This window comes from Microtus ochrogaster, unplaced genomic scaffold (genome assembly GCF_000317375.1).
Source record: "Microtus ochrogaster isolate Prairie Vole_2 unplaced genomic scaffold, MicOch1.0 UNK6, whole genome shotgun sequence".
NCBI lineage: Eukaryota > Metazoa > Chordata > Mammalia > Rodentia > Cricetidae > Microtus > Microtus ochrogaster.
In genome coordinates, this window is record NW_004949104.1 from 10,420,940 (window position 1) to 10,427,985 (window position 7,046).

Consider the following 7,046-nt stretch of genomic DNA (forward strand, 5'->3'; position numbering starts at 1 on the left):
CCCCACCTAAGAGAAAAGAAAAGAAAAGAAAAGAAAAGAAAAGAAAAGAAAAGAAAAGAAAAGAAAAGAAAAGAAAGAAAGGATGTGTTAGGATTATGGAGCATTTTATTTTTATGTATATTTTGAAACTTTTCATAATAAAAGAAAAAATTTAAAAAGTTGCCAAAAGGTATATTTATGAACTTCTTTTGAGTTAAAATTTATACATGCAAACACACACACACACACACACACACACACACACACACACACACAATGTCTATAGGCAATACTGATCTATTAATTCTGGTATTATGAGGATTAGGAACTTTGAACTTTTATATTCTTATTCTATTTTAAGGCTTTATAACAAGCCTATTATTACTTTTAAAATAACTTTTATAAAAGAGAGTGAATGTGTGTATATTACGTTTGTTGCATAAATTATAAATTTTAGGAAGTGTCTTTAAAATTTTTTTAATCTTTATTTTCATTTTTTTTTTCCAAGACAGGGTTTTTTTGTGTAGTCCTGGATGTCCTGGAACTAGCTCTGTAGACAAGGCTGGTCTTAAACTTAGAGAGATCCACCTGCCTCTGCTTCCTGAGGCCTGAGATTAAAGGTGTGTGCCACAATGCCCAGCTGTATCATATTTTTAATACATTACTTTTGAAATCAGACCAATATAGCAGTACCCATAATGTCAACACTTCCCTGATCCTGAAAAGCTCTAAATTCAAGATCTGACTATACTACTGACTTGCTATGGTTTAAATTTCTTTTCTCTAGAGCTGGGGTGTAGCCCAGTTGGCAGAGTGTCTGCCTAGATACATGAAACACTTGGTTGATTTCCAGCAAAATCAGTCATAGTGGCACACACCTATAATCTCAAAACTTGGAAGGTAGAGACAGCTAGATCAGACGTTTAAGGTCATTCTTGGCTACACAATAAATTTGAGGTAAACTTTAGGTTATTAATTGAGGGTTAAAAAGATCTTATCTCAATAAATAAATTAATTTCTTTTGTCCCCTGAAAAGTAAGTACCAAGTAATCTACCAAGATGAGTGATCTGGAAGAGAAAACAAAGTGGGAGTGGCTAATGCCACATATGTACCACTTAGGATGGACACCAGGATCCAACAAAGTTCTGCATGGCTTAATCTACCGCTCACAGGTATATGGGGGAAAAACAGGTAAAGATAGATGTTCAGGTGGGAATAGTCAGGAGACAGCAACAGGTCAGTTCAGAGTTTGCAGGGTGTAGCAGCCATGTAGCAGGTCAGATACCGATACATGCCAACTCTAAACAAATCACATCACTCTTATTCTAATGCCCTTCCCTGGGTCTCATCCTAGTAGACACTCAGATAACTGTTGAGTGAGTGGATGCAAGCATGCATGACTGGTTCTGGTCAACTGCCAGGCTGGTTGCTTACAAACCCCTCTGCAATTCTGGGTTCCAAAGTCACATACTCATCTCCAAACCCTCTCCTCTACCTCCTCCCTAACCCCATGTACAAGAAGAGATGGGTAGCATTCTTTTGGGGCTATCTACCGAGCACCCACAGAACAAAAGAATGTGGCCACAGACTCAAGGGTCCTGTAGGATTGGGGTCAGTGGCCAGATAATGCAGGTTCTCTTTGGCTAGACAGCAGATCAACTAAGAAGGAAACAGGGCCTAGGCATTGCTGAGCTTATAAAATCAATCTTGGTCCCTACAGAACCTACACACTTTGACCTCACCAACACAGCAACCTCACTGGGGCTGATCTTGAACTTCTGAGCTTAAGTGATCCTCCTACTTCAACTGCCTCTGTGCTGGGACTAAAGGCATGTGCCATTGTACGCAGCCATTCATTACTCTTCACCTGAAGCATATTCCAGCTGTAAATCTATTACTGCTTCTGATCCTTACTCCATTTTACAGTTAAAAACATCAAGTCAGGGAGGTTAAAGAACTTCCCTAGGGCCAGGCCACCATCCAGTGCCAAATTCAGATTTTCCAACACAATTATGAGCACACTTTGCATTCTTATAAACAATAAGTATAGATGTTGGGAACCGAACCTGGGTTTTCAGGAAAGAACAGCAAGTGCTCATAATAATGTAGCCATCTCTCCAGCCCCACTCTACATGTAAATTTTATTTGATGCATGTGATTATTGTGCCTTTCATGTATATCTGTGCACACATGTATGCCTGGTACCTGCCTACACAGGACAGAAGAGAGCATGAATTGCCATTTGCGTGGTAAGGAATCAAACCTAGATCCGATCCTCTGGAAGAGAGGTCAATCCTCTTAACCACTCAACTCTCCAGCCCCACCACTCTACATTCTTTGAGACAGGATCTCATTTTGTAGTCCTGGTTTGCTGTGGGACAATGGTCTTGTACCCTGTAAATATTTATCTCTTGTACTTGTTGAATAAAATGCTGATTGGCCAGTAGCCAGGCAGGAAGTATAGGCAGAGCGACCAGAAAAGGAGAATTCTGGCAAGAGGAAAGACTCAGTCTACCGTTGTCACCCATACACAGAGGAAACAAGATGAGAATGCCTTACTGATAAAAGGTACCAAGCCACGTGGCTAACATAGACAAGAATTATGGGATAATTTTAAGATGTAAGAGTTAATAAGAAGCCCAAGCTAATAGGCCAACCAGGTTATAATTAATGTAGACCTCTCTGTGCTTCTTTGGGACTGAAATCTCTGTCAACACTGGTTGGCTTGGAACTTACTATGGAGACCAGCCTGGTGTCAACTATCTTCTTATATGCTACCTCATAAACACGTAGCTTTATGAGATGAAATGCACATTCTTTGTTGTCCTCAAACTCCTGCTATAACTTTTGTGCTTTCTGAATGAAATACAGAGCAAATTCATCATCCATCCACCCATGCAGCTAACAATTCTTCACTGCCAACTACATGCCAGATTGCTGCTACCATGTGGAAGCTTCACAAAGAAGAGCAGTACCAAGTTGAGGCTCTGGAGATTAGCAGGAGAGTTAAAAGGCATAAGAATCCTTAATAAGGACTCCATCAAAAATCACCTGAGTTGTGTTATTTTTCCAAAAAAAAAAATAAAACAAAAAACCAGCACCTCTGTGCTTGCTATTTTAGTGTTAATTTGGTAAAAGCTAGAGTCATCTAATCAGAGAGAACCTAAATTGAGAAAGTGCCTCCATTATATGCTGTGGGCAAGCCTGCAGGGCATTTTCTTAATTAGTGATGAATGTGTATAGGTCAAGTCACCACTGGTGGCTGGTGCCACCCCTAAACAGGTGGTCCTGGGTCCTATGAGAAAGCAGGCAGACGCCAGGTAGTGGTGGTAGCCTTTACTCGAACAATCTCCACCTTTATTAGAGCAAGCTCCATGGTCTCTGCTTCTAGTTCCTGCCTCCAGGTTCCTGCCTTGACTTAACTTTGATGATGAACTGTGATATGGAAATGTAAGCAAAATAAACCTCCCCAAGTAGGTTATAAAGCTACATAGAGAAACCCCTGTCTCGAAAAACAAAAACAAAAAAAGAGTTGACTCTCCTTACAGCATTCATCAATGAACTGACTCCTATTCTTGTGCTCAGTTCTTAGGCTCTGGAAACTGTAGGCATTTTGGAATTCATCAGCTGTCTTATGGGTTCCTTCCCTGCCCCCCGCCCCAACCCAAAGACAGGCTTTCTCTGTGTAGTTCTGTCCTGGAATTCAGTCTAAAGACTAGGTTGGCCTTGTACTCAGAGATCAGTCTGCCTTTGCCTCCCAAGTGCCAGGATTAAAGGCATGCACCACCACTGCCCGGCTATGTGTTTCTTTTTAATGTCCCACCCCCACAGTTTCTGAGGACAAAACCCAGGTCTTAGGCATGCCAGGCAAGTACTCTACAACTGAGTATATTCCAGCTCCTATACCCCTTTTATTTTTTTTTAAATGTTTTTATTGAGCTGTATCTATACCCCTTTTTAACCCTAAAAATTCCAGGCCAAGGTGTACAGAGATATCAAAAAGACACCAATCTTCATTATGAAAATTAAAATCTGGGCAAGCTCCCAGCAAAAGGCTTGTCCTGTGGCATGTACTTGTTCACATGGGAGCTTTCTGTGAGGTCTGAGCCTGACTATACTGATGCTTAGGTTGCTAACATGGAGACAGATGAGACTCGCATTCCAAGAATGTCTACGTCACATTCACAGAAGGCTGTAGTGGGAAGAAATAAGTAGGTTGAGTGGAACCTGGGACACACATTAACCAGCTGTAAAAATCTAAGAGTCTAAATGGTGTTTAAGTCCCAAGGCTATCCCTCAAGAGACCTAACCCCAAATACAGGACCAAAGACATGAATGATCTTAGGTCCAGGAGGAGAGAGAAGTCTGAGTGGATGGCTTCCTTTTCCCCTACCTTCTCAGGTTTATTTTAAAAGACCTCATTATTTGCTAGGCATTCAGGATACAGAGATAAAAGTTTCAGTCTAAGGGTGACAATGACAAGTAAACCAACAAGATGCCCAGTCTGCTTGGCATTCACAGGTGTACAGAGTGTGTAAGGGCAGAGGATACAGGCACAGTACAACAGACAGGTGGATAATTCACTTTGCCAAATTCAGTGTAGAGGAGCCCAGGGAATGGTAAAGAAGGCAGCAAAAGCTAGGAAAGAGCAGGGAGGAAGTCCGTAGATTACCCAGAGCCCTTCAGCCTTGGCCTGCTTGCTCATATTCCAAACTTGGGTCCATAACCTGAATCCTCCATCCAACCTCCCAAAATGCCCTATGATTTTAATGATGCTCTCCCTATCCAGCTCACTCCAACTCCTTAGCTGATACATCCAAATGGTGGATTTGGGCAAACATAGATTATACTATGTGACGCAACACTATTGTATTATCTTTTATTTTATTTTGCTTTGTTTGAGATAAGTTCTTGCTATGTCACCCTGGCTGATCTGGAACTTGCAGTGAAGCTCTTGCCCTTGTCTCTTGAGTACTAGGATATAAGCATGTGCCACCAGAGACAGTCAGCCCACCATACTTTTTTTCATTTTTTAAATGAAGGTGAGGGGTGTATGGGACAGATATCTCAATTGATAGAGTATTTGTTTCACAAATATAAGGACTTTAGTTTTATTCCTGAAGACCACATAAAAATGCTGGGTATTATGGTATCACACACATATAATCCCTGCACCAAGAACGTCAAAGTAGAAGAATCCCTGAGGCTTTCAGGAGGAGACAGTATTCCTAAGAATGGCACCCAAGGTTGTTCTCTGGCCTCTATATGCAAGCACAGAAGCCTGCACAATCCACGAACACATACACACACTATCTTATTATATAACACTGGGCTTCACCCAGGGTCACTGACCTAGGCTAGGGCCTTACATGTGGAAAAAAGTACTTAGTCACTGAGCTGAATTCCCAGCCCTTCCTTATATTATCCCAGTTTGTTGCACAGAGATTATATTATACTTCCACAGAGACTTTACTTATATGAGAATTTTACCTACATGACATAACGTTAAGTGAAAAAGCAATATACAAAACTGTATACAAAGAGATGATGAGAAAGATCAGCACTTGGGAGGCAGGAGCTTGAGTTTGAAGCCAGCCTGGACAAAACTGTTTCTCATAAAACAAAACTGTATACAAAGTCAAACACGGTGCCATATAGCTGTAACCTTACAGCTCCTAGAAGGTGGAAACATTATAAATTTTTTTTCAAGATTAGTTTCAACTATAAAGTTTGAGCCCAGATGCTTCCTACATGAGACCCTGTCTCGAAATAAAATCCCAAAGAACCTTGTATATAAAGTTGAACATATTCTATATATGACTACAAGAGGTAAAAACCATGTAAGGAAAAAATGTAAAATATTTATGAATAATTTTGAAAAGAAGAATTATGGTCAAAATTCTTTTTTTTTTTTTTTTTTTGGTTTTTCGAGACAGGGTTTCTCTGTGGTTTTGGAGCCTGTCCTGGAACTAGCTCTTGTAGACCAGGCTGGTCTCGAACTCGAACTCACAGAGATCCGCCTGCCTCTGCCTCCCGAGTGCTGGGATTAAAGGCATGCGCCACCATCGCCCGGCTGGTCAAAATTCTTAAGCTTAAAAATTTTTGCGGGGGGAGGCTAGAGGTCAGAGGACCCAGGTTCATGTACCAGCACACAAGAGACCCAGTGCTTTTTTTCCCTGGCCCTCTGAAGGCATTGCACATACGTGATGCACAAACATACATACATTTAGGAAAATACTCATACACATAAAATAAAATCTCAAAAAAAAAATTGAAACAAGGTCTTGAACTCAGAGACCCACCTACCTCTGCCTCCCAATGAGGCTAGAATGAAAGAAGTGCACCACCACAGCCAATTAAATTTTTTAAAAATTACTTTTATTTATTACGTATGTAAGTGAGTTCATGCAATGGCAGGCGGGGAAGTCAGAAGACAACTTTTAGGAGTCAGTTCTTTCACCATATGGATGCTGGGGATAGGACTCAGGTCATCAGGCTTGGTGACAGATGCCTTTACCAGCTGAGTGATCATGACAGCCACAGGGTTGTAGTCCACTCCCCTCCCCACTTGTACTTTCTGCTTTGCCCACAATAAATACTATATTTAAATGTTTTATTATATTTTGGGTGTGTGTATACCTGCCACAAGTGACTTATGTAGGTCAGTATTTTCTCCTTCCATCATATGGGATCTGAGGATTGAATACAGGTCATCATCAGGCTTGGCAGCAGGTACCTTTACCCACTGATCCATCTTGACAGTCCACATATTCAAAAATAGGGAATTTGTTCAAAATCCTATACCTTTATATTTCAACAGAGGACAAGAAGGAAAACAAGCAGACTAAGATTCATTCACATGAAACTGTTAATGAGTTTTAGTACACTTTTCTTAGAAATTTTAGATTTTTGTTGTTGTTATTTTTAAGACAGGCCTCACTATTCATCTCTGGCTATCCTGGAACTCATGACATAGATCTCTCATAGAGATCTGCTTGCTAGGATTAAAGGCATGAGCTACACATTTTAGCACATCACACACACACACACACACACACACACACAC

The 7,046-nt window shown here is 40.8% G+C and overlaps 1 protein-coding gene across 1 annotated transcript in view; it reads right to left on the bottom strand.

Annotated features, from left to right (window-relative positions):
- Nucleotides 1–7,046, bottom strand: part of Rnf185 (ring finger protein 185) — a 38,659-nt gene that overhangs the window by 21,165 nt on the left and 10,448 nt on the right. The gene's annotated exons all lie outside the window — the stretch shown is intronic.